Below are 11770 nucleotides of genomic sequence, written 5' to 3' on the forward strand. Positions count from 1 at the left end.
CTTGTAGTTGCTTGTATGCAGTTACATGAATACATTCTATAGTTCAGCAACTTCATTTAGATATAGGTGTAGAAATAGTTCCGCGAGGCGTGTGAATATTTATCAGTGCAGTGGTTCAGCTCAAGACTGGTAACAAAGCAGGCCGCTTCCGTAGACAGAACAAAAGTTCAGAAACTGTTGCTCGGCATTGGTTTAAGAACCTGCCACAATTTGGTTGGGAAAACAGTTCCAGACGGCTAATATCCATTTTCTGTAAGAATGCTGCAGGTTGAAAAAGAACAGAATCAGGAATCATGTATTATCAGGAAACCTTCTGCAGATTCACCACTGCAGTAACACAAAGTAAACAAGCAGGTTCATTGCATTCTCTTGCTTATCTTGGCACGAAATGTAGTTGCACTTTGTTCTAAATTCCTGCTTAATAGTGATTGTATCCTGCAATGAACCCACAACGAACCTGTCACAGATGCATCAACATTCTTTTGGGAAAAAAAAAAAGTGTGGAAACTCTTCAAAGAAGCTGTAATGACAGTATTAAAAAATTCATTGGAACGTGTCAATAAAAACAAACAAATAGCTTGTTTTCTTTCATTCACCCCCAGATATGGGGAACATTCTGTCCCACAGAGTGTCATCCATTTGCAGGAACAAACCTTGCAACCCATATTGAGGGGCAGATTATCCCAAAATGACATAAACAATGGAGTAATGTTCTGCTCTCGATGAAAACATTATTAGATACAATCTGCTTTTAGAAATTGAACAGAATCAGTATTTCCTTTTGAATTAAATGGTCCTTATCTTCCTCACTGACAAGCATCTGTCGGATGTCTGCTGAGGATTGCAGGTGATACGTTGCAAAATCTAAGAATGATAAAAGTCCCAAGACCGTTTCTTTCTCTTCCTCTTATTCAATTTCGGCTTGTTTTCTCCTTCCAAACTGCATTTCATCACTGCTTCTTACACAATGACCCTTAGTTATTATTAAGTGTTTGTGATAAACAAATATCCTAGTGAAACATGCTATTTTAAACAAAAGTGCAAGATGTTTAAGGAAAGCGTTCTGCACACACAGCGCTAGTAAAACCTTCCACCCACAGGGTTATTGACATGAATTTGTGCACCTCTGCCAAACATCCTTTTACCAGAATCCAGCTGACCCCAGGACAGGATCAGACTCAAATACCGTTCTTATTGCCGGATTAACTAGCAACAAGACCACATTTATGAGTGGAGGAAGTGTGTGTGTGTGTGTGTGTGTGTGTGTGTGTGTGTATCACCTGAGAAGGAAGGAATCTATTTATTCTTAGTTAATCCTGCCACTGATTGGAAACAAACATGTCATGTTGAGCCACTTCCCCGCAGTGATCCATCAGTGTGTCTGCTGTAAACCACGGTAGCGGCAGCAGATTACAGAGAGGAATCCAGGAATCAACAAGCGTATGTCTGTGCGGTGTAGCGGGGTGTGCTGGGGTTAAAGGCAGTCTGCAAGAGGATGATAGAAAAAACGCACTGAGTGTAACACACACACACACACACTGAGTGTAACACACACACACACAGGGTTACATGCATGCGCAGACAGTCAAGCACTTACACACACAGCTGTTAAGAGTTAGGCAGGCTGATGATGAACTCACTGACAGCGACATTCAAGACAGATGAGGACGTGGGAATTTTTTACATAATCTTTGTACATTTCTTGTAACATCTTTGATGTCTGCTGATGGCGTGTCGACTGTTAGGATCTAACAAACAAGTATCTATGGCTCCAAATCCACCTGAGGGCTTTTGTTCATCTTATAAATTCAGCTAAGAAAAAGCAGCTTACAGGAAAGTTCAACTCTCTGCAGGGAAGGTGGTGGTTTTCAGTTAGGGTTCCATTCATTTAAGCTAGAACCTTCAACCTCATCATATCAACGCGGTATGGTGGAAAAACCTGGGGTGGGGGTGCTTGTGAAAGACACACCTGACTCCTGCCATTATATCAACACTGTCTGGAACACCTGAGTAGTTCTGGATTTGTCCGAATTTGCCACAAACCAGGACCTGAGGGTGAACTGAAAAGATTTTGTTTGGTTAAAGGTCAAAAATTAAATTAACCTGGTATTGCAGGAATGCCTCCAAGAAATTTGATTCAAATTTACCACGAATGTAAGGCGACTCGATTTCTGAAATGAATACCGGGGATATTTCTATTTCAGCGGTCAAAACATAACTAAACATTATTATTTGAACAACGAAACGGGGACAATTATGGTTTCATGGATTGTGAAATTAATATCATCGCCAAACACTGTCATTTTGTGGTGTTTTGTTGTAATGTTGTGTCATATTGTCGTTTGAAAATGAATTTCACAACCATACAATACAAATTGAAAGCAGTGTGACTGGTTACCGTCATGATCATAGTTCACGAGCATCTTCAGGACCTGAAGTGTTTGGCGGTTACACCGACCGAGCTCAGAGAACCTGCCTGCCCACCCACCCACATTTCACATCACAAGTTTAAATAAGGTACAATCGGGTCAAATTTAAGACAGTTAGGTCTGAAAACTTCATTCGGCAGTGTAAATGTTCGAAAAGTTTTGTCACCTAGACATCAGACAGGAAATCAAGCTCATCGTGCGTCTGGCAGTGGCGACTGCGTGATGTCCTCGACCTCCCATGTTGGACAGACATGACCACTGGAGCTGGACGTGCTCCCTGTGCTCCTCTTTTTCCGCCCGGCTGTACGTGCCGGCGACCCTAAACAGCACAAGCGGTTATAAAGGATGGATGTGCTGGCAGAGCGACTCCCATTCTGAGGTCCAAGATGTCCTGCAGCAGGAGGCAGGCTCTGACAGAGACACAGCAACAAGCAAGTTTTTGTTTTCAACCATAACGGTCAAACCTATAACTGCTCAGAAATATCAGACCAGTATTGCTAAGGCCAGCCGACCATTTGGGAGGGAGGGAGGGGTCGAAGGTTTAATACCTAAAGCTTTGTTGAGCAACCGGTTATGAAGTTCCAGCAAATGTCTTCGGTTGTCTCCAACACGCTGAGATAACTTCCCAAAATAAAAAAAGTAAACACAAAATCATGTGTTTGCTCTCCAGTGCATTTGTGGTGAAAAGATGTGTGCAGTTCACCTGTGTGCAATTACGTTGTTCATCCGGTGATTCAGTGGATGAAATAATTATTTCCATCAAAGCACCGGTTTTTTCAAATTGCTACGTCATCGTTCTGATTTTGCCAGCTCCGACACACTTTCCCCTACAGAGTTATGAAAAGTTCTATACAAATACAGAAATATATATTAAAAGTATAAATGAATTGCAGCCTAGACGTGGATGTACGCTATGATCCCTTCACATGAGTATGAATGGATCAGATGTTGGGGCGGGCTGGCGGAACATGTGTGAGACCTCTGCAGTCATTAAACAAACTCTAAAATGTCCGCCAATGTATTTTCATCCCTGTAGGGTTCTGAACAAATACAAATGACTGAGCGTTAAGAATTTTACATGATTTTCAAATTTGGGTCTGGTTTCTGCAATTGTCAATGGGCTGGCCCGGCTCCACGATGTGATTTTGTGGATACTGGCTCAGTTAATTCTATTAGATTCTCCAGATTATCATCACGCGATTGCACCACACCATCTTGACCGACTACATTTAGCCGCAAATCAATGGAGCTCTTTTATAACCAGCTCAACGGCTCACTAAACGTCCCCCAGCTCGGTTCATATTGAGATGGACCGATACTCCATGTTTTTGGTCTCCTGAATTTAGAGCTGTGGTTGTTTGTTTTAACACAACTTCAGCTTTTCTTGCTACTCGGAAAGCAACACCTTCGTCTTGGCCTGTCAGGAGACTGCATATGCGGATCAGCTTGCAGCTCTAACCCGGCGCAGTGCAGGAACTGGTGACATTTAGTTTTGAACTACATTGTCCATTCAAGAAAAAAAAAAAAATCAGAAAAATGTCTCACCTGCTGAAAAAGTATGCATATAAAAACCAACAAGAACATTTTAAGAACATCTGCAACGTTCTTTAAAGGTTCAGGATGTTCCAAACCATTATAGAACGTTACAACGTTGGGTTCTCAGAATGTCTCTTCCAACACATGGGAAAACAGGTGCATTAAAACGTCTCGTGAAGAACCGTGACCTACAAAAAAAAAAGAAGCATTCTTCGCTGCACCTTTATTTTTCCACGTGTGCGTGGAGAGGAACAGGATGCAGCATGTACGGCTAGCCCTTTATAATGACCTCAGAGGAAAAAAGCTGAAACTGAGGTTGTGAAACTACTCTTAAAAAAAAAAAAAAAGCCCGGGGCTAATACTTAGGAGATCATTTTTGAAAACAATTAAATAATTACCTGTAGATCAAAGGCTGAATGTGACAGCAACGCTCCTGTTCACATCACCGTGGATGAGCATCCATGTGGATGAGTGTGTTTTAAGGTATAATATTGACTACATGTTGAAATGCTGTGTTCTTGATAGGCTCGCTGGATTTCAGTCCCACACTCCAGGACTTCTGGCTGCTGGTTTGATTGTGATCCAGTAAGTGTTTGTTCCACAGCCAGTCAAAAGTAGGCAGTATCTTTACTGTAAACACAATTATTCTAACTGTGGCAAGATCCCGCGACCACATGAAGGGAGGCAGACTCTCACGCAAAACGCTCGCTCAGCCACTCTCACACACTATACTTACTCACTCACTTACACGCTCATAAACCAAAACCATCCGCACCTGCAATCTCACGATAGCGAGCCACCCGCAGCTCACATGGATGTACACCTACACATCATAAACAACTTCCTCTGTGGTGGTGGTGATTAGAAAGCAGGTCGGCCTCTTCACTGGACACACACATACACACTGTTTGGAGTTTTGGCAGATCAACACTCCACAGGAGGCTGCGGTGCCAGGCACAGGAGCACACACACATACAAACACACACACACACACACACACACACACACACACACACACACACACACACACAAAATGCTAAAGAATTCGGAAGAAATGTTTTGATAGCTGCACGCAAGGTGATTCACACTCTCCTACACCCCCCCCCCCCCCCACACACACACACACCCTCAAACAGCCATCTAAAGTTGTGTGGTCCCACAAAGCATATCAGACCCCACAAGCATACTGGGCTCCCAGTTTTTGCACCCAAAAACTATAATCTGAAAAAAAATGCCACACACACACTCACACTCACACTCACACACACACACACACACACACACACACACACACACACACACACACACACAATGCCCAGTGTCTCACAAGCATCTGTGTGGTCAATAATGTCATTTACAGAATATATCATTCTTTCCACCGTGGGAGTGGGCAGGGCACTTTTTGGGTTTCACAGTCACTATGTTCCCTCCAGCCAACAGATACACACACACGCGCACACACACATAAAGAGACAAATTCAATCTAATACACACCCTTGCACCACACCAACTTCTTAATTGTGAGTTCTAGGGAATCCTCCAAGCTGGTGTCACTGACTCCTGCCAGGCAGAGGGATTTATCTCAATCTCAATGAATTTAAACAACGTGCACATTAATGCTGCCAGAGGGTGAACAGTTCAGTGCCCCAGTTAATGTGTTTGTCACAGCTTTTGCCTGTTGAAAATCACCAGACATCAACCCTGATTGGCTGCATGTTTATTGAACAGCACACACAAGCTTGACATTTCCCACAGAATGTGTTTTATTATTCTTCACAATGTCAAGTGAAAGGCTGCGTTCAGTCAAACAAACCGCCACAAGGATTTTCTGTTACCCTGCTTGTAAGTGAGAGCCACTTGAGCTGGAATGCAGCTGCAGACGTCACCGCTCTCCAGACTTAGCTTCACAAAAAGAGTGCAGGGCCTCCATAATCCTGAGAATCATTCCACTAAATCTCACTGAGGTGGAGGGTTAACAGTGGTTTTGTCTGCGCTTTTAGAAAACACGGTACTGAAATACACTTCAGATACGTAAAATCAGTCGCAGTTAGTTTACCTGCAGGGGGACTGAGAACTCTGTCTGCAGCATTTCTTTGAGAAAAGGTCACGATGAGGCGGAAACCACCCACGAATAACCGAGAAGTTCAAATGACCTCAAAACATCATGTAAAATTGGAAACTCTGATTCTTGCTGCGCTGCAAAAAAATGAGGATGATGTCTCATTACTTGTCAAATAAATGATACTTATTATAAGATAGACTCACATAAACCTGTGGCATCTCATTTAGATGGAGTGAATGTGCGTTAGACAAAGGCATCAAAGCCGAACAGAGGTTACAGCAAATATAAATTGAATCATTTTTACAATCAGAATTTTGCCAAAACACATGCAGAACAAACAAATAAATGAAGAAATAAACCTCAGAGAATTGTTGTTACCAACATGAGACCAGTGAAATTAGGTTGAGGCTCATTCTCTAACTGAGGGTGGTGGCAAAGATGAGTTTGAATTTATTCTAACTTTTCAATTATGATTTCTTGATCCCTGAAGTCAGATTCTATCAAAATCATTCCAACTTATCAAACTATAAAAATTAAACTTTATATACTTGGACTTTATTCTTGGCATATCATGATTTTTTTCCCGAATATTACGACTTTTCTCAGTCATGACTTCATTCTTATTAAAATAATTTTATTCTTGACATCTCAGCCCTCATATTTCATCATACTCTAAATTTGCAGTACAAATGGAAATTATGTTTATGATTTTAAACTTATTTGAAATTGAATTAAAACAAGTCCATTTATTTTACTTGGATGTTATTTGTTAAGAGACCGGGTCTTTTATGAAGCTGTGAGATTTTCATACTTAAGTAAGACAAATGTACTTGCCAATACTTTGCTTTCTGCAGTCTATTTAACCATTTTCTGTATGCTGCTGTTGATTGTCCAACTTCAGCCTGTAGTTAAAGGAAGTCAAATCATTTTTTTTTTTTTACCTCTGTAGATTACAGGCTAAACATAAACAATGTGGTATAATTAAAAAAAAAAAAAGCATCTGGAGGAAATGTTTATTTAGCAGAGAACAATGGTAAAATAGCAGATGAGGTATTGGTGTCCACCGCTAAAATTATGTGCTTGCGATAATCACATGAGGAGGAATCCATTCTCAAGGAGGCAAAGAGGCTATTCGTTTGCTGACAGTTACCTCAGCAGGCCAGAATGCGATTCAACCACAAAACAATTTTGAATCAAGAGATTGAAACTCTCGGTTGTCACTGTTTCACTCTCTGAATGTTAAAAGTTTCCATCTGGTGTAGTGAACTTGATGAAAGTCCCCCCGGGGAAATACACAATCATTCAGTGAAGAAGAAGAAGCGAAAATGGCTAAATGACGGAATAACGTTTTATTTCCTGGAAAGCAGCAACATCCCAACTTGATGGTGTCTGCAATTTAGAGGACATCCAGAAGTTGCTTTTCCATTAAGAAAGGGATGAGAACGTGTGTAAAAGACTTCTCAAACAAAAACACGTTTGACATCTGTCTGCACTAATCCCTAAAAGAAAGAACCATTTCACTTTTCTGCTCTCACAAACTGGCTACGCTCAACACAAGCAACTGGATAATGACCCCAAACCCCCAGCTGCAAGTCAACTCGCTGAGTCAAAATCTATTTCTCAACTACTCTTGTGTTTTGCGCAAGTGCTCGCCGCGCTACATGTCCGCTGGCCAGGAGACTGGTACCCACATATCTGGCTTTTCAAGACGGGCTTATGAGTTGATTTGTTTTGCCAATAATTGCAACAATTACACGTCATTAGTTAAGCCTGTCCACCCATTTCTGGCTGATTTTTCATGGGACTGCAGACAGAGTTGGAGGAGGATGAGACATCACGCTAGGTGTTACGTCTCCAACCTCAGACAGATTTGGTGGATCTTGGAGAGACACGTTTCTGGTAAGACTCCCTTACAAGAGGAGCAAAAGGCCAGGAAATACTCGCTCATGCAGCCGTCATGTGTCTGCCTTCCTGTGTGTGTGTGTGTGTGTGTGTGTGTGTGTGTGTGTGTGTGTGTGTGTGTGTGTGTGTGTGTGTGTGTGTGTGTTGTAGGGTTTGGCAGTGCGGTTGTGGTATAGATCTCACTTCTGAGAACAACGCTGGGTATTAATCTCTTTTGAGGGTGTTGATTTGTTTGTGTTTCTGTTACATATGTGTATGTGTCGCCCAGCCGTATGTTTTTTTGTGTGTTTATGCTTAGCTGTGCATACACACACGCACGCACGCTTGCACGCACTCGCTCAAACACAAAGTGAAACAAAAGAAAGAGGGCTGTTGAGAGACAGAATAAAAGCCTTCATCATGATACACACCGCAGTTTGACTTTTCCATGGTGAACGCAGCAGTTCATCATCTCTGACTCATAAACCCCATGGACATTTAATTAAATCATAACAAAAATAGAACACATACATAGTGCAGCGGTTACACTGATGATCCTGGGCTCAACTTTATGGACAGTGTCAACTTTATGGACAATTTCACTTCACTGCTACAGTGGCTCCCCTTCACACCATCTGCTAATATTGCCCATCATGTCTGGTTTTGGGATATTTTCTCAGGATATTTGCTGCCACATTGCATGCATTACTTGACTATTAATCTTCTCAGAGTCTAATTGGTATCAGACCACCACCAGTGAAGGGTGTACGGTGGGGGAGTCCAAGTCAAAGCGTCCACAAATATGTGGCATCTTTAAGCCTTTAGCTACATGAGTCAGTACATCTCGTAGATCAGGGGCTCCCTAAGTGGGGGGCCATGAGAAAGACGGGGAGATTTCAAATTTATTAAAAACGCCTTCATGGTTTCTTAAGATAAATACAGTGCGACTTGATGAATCTTAAATCAATTTATATTTGGGTGTGTTTGCATTGGCAGTGCATGGGTGGGGGTCACGAGTCTCTGGCACCTTTATTTTTGGGGTCTTGAGCTGAAGAGTGAAGGAATCTCTGCAGCAGATCATCGCTCTTAAATAACAAGGCAGAAAACATCCCAAAAAATAAGTGTGTCGGCGGAAAAATAAGTACGAAGACATTTTCTCCGAGGGTTTAGATTCACAATCAACGTTGCTTAACCTGAGCTCACAGACCACGACCTCATAACGTCACATTATGAGTCTCCATGGAAACAATACGAATAGAAAAAATCAACTGGAATCCCTCTGTTGTGGACAAATAAAATCCCCAGTTCATTAATGTGGTGCTCTTTTGTAGTTTAGGAAACTTTATTTTATAGTTATTCCCTGACAACAGCTTCTTGAAATGAAATTCACTGTTGGAAAATAATCTTTTATGATGTGTCAATACAATTGGGTTAGATTTAGGCACAAAATCCACTTGGCTAAGGTTAGGAAAACATTGTTGGTTAGGCCCCCTGATGCTAACTTTCTTGGGTTTTAACAACCTGACCCATCACCCATCACATGACGTTGTTGAAGGGGAGGATTAGTGTGTCCACCCTGAAAGATGATTTACACTGACGTTGCTCCTGTGCCACCATCACGTCACCACATGGTGCAACCGCCACGAAAAAAAATGGTGTTTCAGAGCTCGAGGTCGCGTCACATATTGTCGATGCAGTCTCTCACTCTCAAATTCACCTTAATGTTACCTAAGGAGATCAAATAATCTTGATGATTAGTTATATCATTTTGGTTTATATTTGTCAGGACAATCGAGACTTTCTGGGTGTTTTCACACCAGCGTGCAAAAATAACAAGAAACCAAAGCTTGAAAAAGAACCTTAAAGGTAATGTGGCAAAAGAAATATGGCTGTGTTTTAATGTTAGATGTGCTATGACAGATACTGAAAAATCTGAGTTCTTACAAGACGTTCTTAGCAGTACAAAGCGATAAGAAACTCCTACGTCTTCGCCAACTTAAAGATAAAAATCACCTTTCCAGTACAAATACATATTCTTTCTCTTTTCTGATACAGAAAAATGTTGTTTCTTGCAACTCTACTTGCTTTATGAACAGCCTCTGATGGAGTGTATTTTTTTTAATTTTTCCTTAGACTTTTCAACATTTATGTAGTCAAAACCCCTAATCTAATGGGACTCTTCAGGGCGACCCTCTTGAAAAATGATCTCTAGGCATTCACTCCAAAACATGAGTGTCTTTGCTTTTGCCAAACAGTCACACAGAGACAACAGTCTATTAAACTAAATATCTGATTTAGAAACACAATCTTTCTTCTTCATAGAAAATATTTGCATAGATCTACTATGGTGAGCTGTGACCACAAGAAAATATACATCGCATTTACGTTGCAGCGTCCATGATTTGGCGGAGTGAAATAAAGCTCTTTGTGCAGAGTAGTTGGACAGACCTGTTTTGGTAGGAAGACCATAATTGTTTGGAATTGGCTCTTGCGCAAATGTAGCCTGCTACAGTATGCTGAGAAAGCATTATAGTGTACAAATGTGTATGAGTGTGTGTGTGCGTGTGTGTGTGTGTGTGTGTGTGTGCGTGTGTGTTTTGTTCTGCAATGTCCTGACTTGATGAAGTGGGTCTGCAGAGCCAAAGCACTGCTGAGAGTTCAGAATCATCAGTGAGGATCCTAGTGAGACAGCGAGCGACCGCAGGATTGGTCAGGGCATGGTCAAGCTTGGGTCAGGGCAGGGTCCGGAGGGAATGGCTAAATTAAGTCACTGAGTCTGTTTCAGGGAATGTTTTTAGGGAAAGGAGCTGACCCGTGTTTTTGGGTTCAGTGTACTGTAAGCTGTTTGTGTTTTTCTGTCTGTTGCTTCTGAATCGAGCCTTTTCTGGACAATCATTTTGATTTCAGCATAAGCAATTTAGAAGTTTGGATATTTGTCAGACTTCTGTACAAGAGAATTTGTGCAGTTTTAAATCTTTCTGAATCATTTCTATTTCACCACAGAAACTGGGCAAATTGTTTTCCCACAGAGGCTTTTTGCAAACCATTAATCCTTCCTAATGTGCAGCTTGAAACTTGTGTTTCTTCTCTGCCACCCTGCTGTGATACGGGGGGAACTGCATTTCTTCTTAACACATGACATGACAGGATAATGTTGTCATTTGTGTCTGTTTCAGTTAAATTGACATTTTCTAGCAAAGTTGCATCACTGACAAACGGTGCATACTGCTCCTTCTGTAACGTGTCACTCCATGCAGCTATACGCCTCATGTGCACATATGTGCCCCGTGGGATTTTCCCTATCTTCTTTCCCAGAAAAGCTCGTGTACATGACATGCTGCAGACTAGCAGATGAAATGACCATCCATTCATGAAGAGGACCTCCAGTATTGTCCCCAACCCCCCATTACATGTCATCAATCTGTCACCAATACAGCTTGAAGGGTCTGTTCCACTTGAAACAAGCCTCTAATTATATTCCCAGTCAACTCCCACTGGACCACAGCGTGTATGCTACGCTAACCAGCCACGCTGCACTGCAGGTCTGCGTCCACCAGCAAGTCGTCTCACGCTCCGTCTGTCTCGATGTGTCTCAATTCCAAAACCTCCTCTCAGAATAACATATAGAAGCAGCCACCGCACACATTAACACCCTTGTCGACAAGCAAACAAACTCAACCGCCGCTCCACGTTTGGGTCGAGGGTAAAGGATGTGAATCCTGGGAAAACAAACAAATAACTCCCTCTCTCTTTCTCTTGGTGTCTTTTTGAAGGCAAATGGGAATCGACACAGCGGGCCTGAAATAATTAGAGGTTTCAGTCGTTTTCAGCCCACTGCATGTGTATTAAACAAATAAATAGC

Source organism: Aulostomus chinensis, chromosome 12 (genome assembly GCF_037954235.1).
Source record: "Aulostomus chinensis isolate RoL2024-O1b breed Wild chromosome 12, RoL_Achi_v1.0, whole genome shotgun sequence".
In the NCBI taxonomy this organism is placed as follows: Eukaryota; Metazoa; Chordata; class Actinopteri; order Syngnathiformes; family Aulostomidae; genus Aulostomus; species Aulostomus chinensis.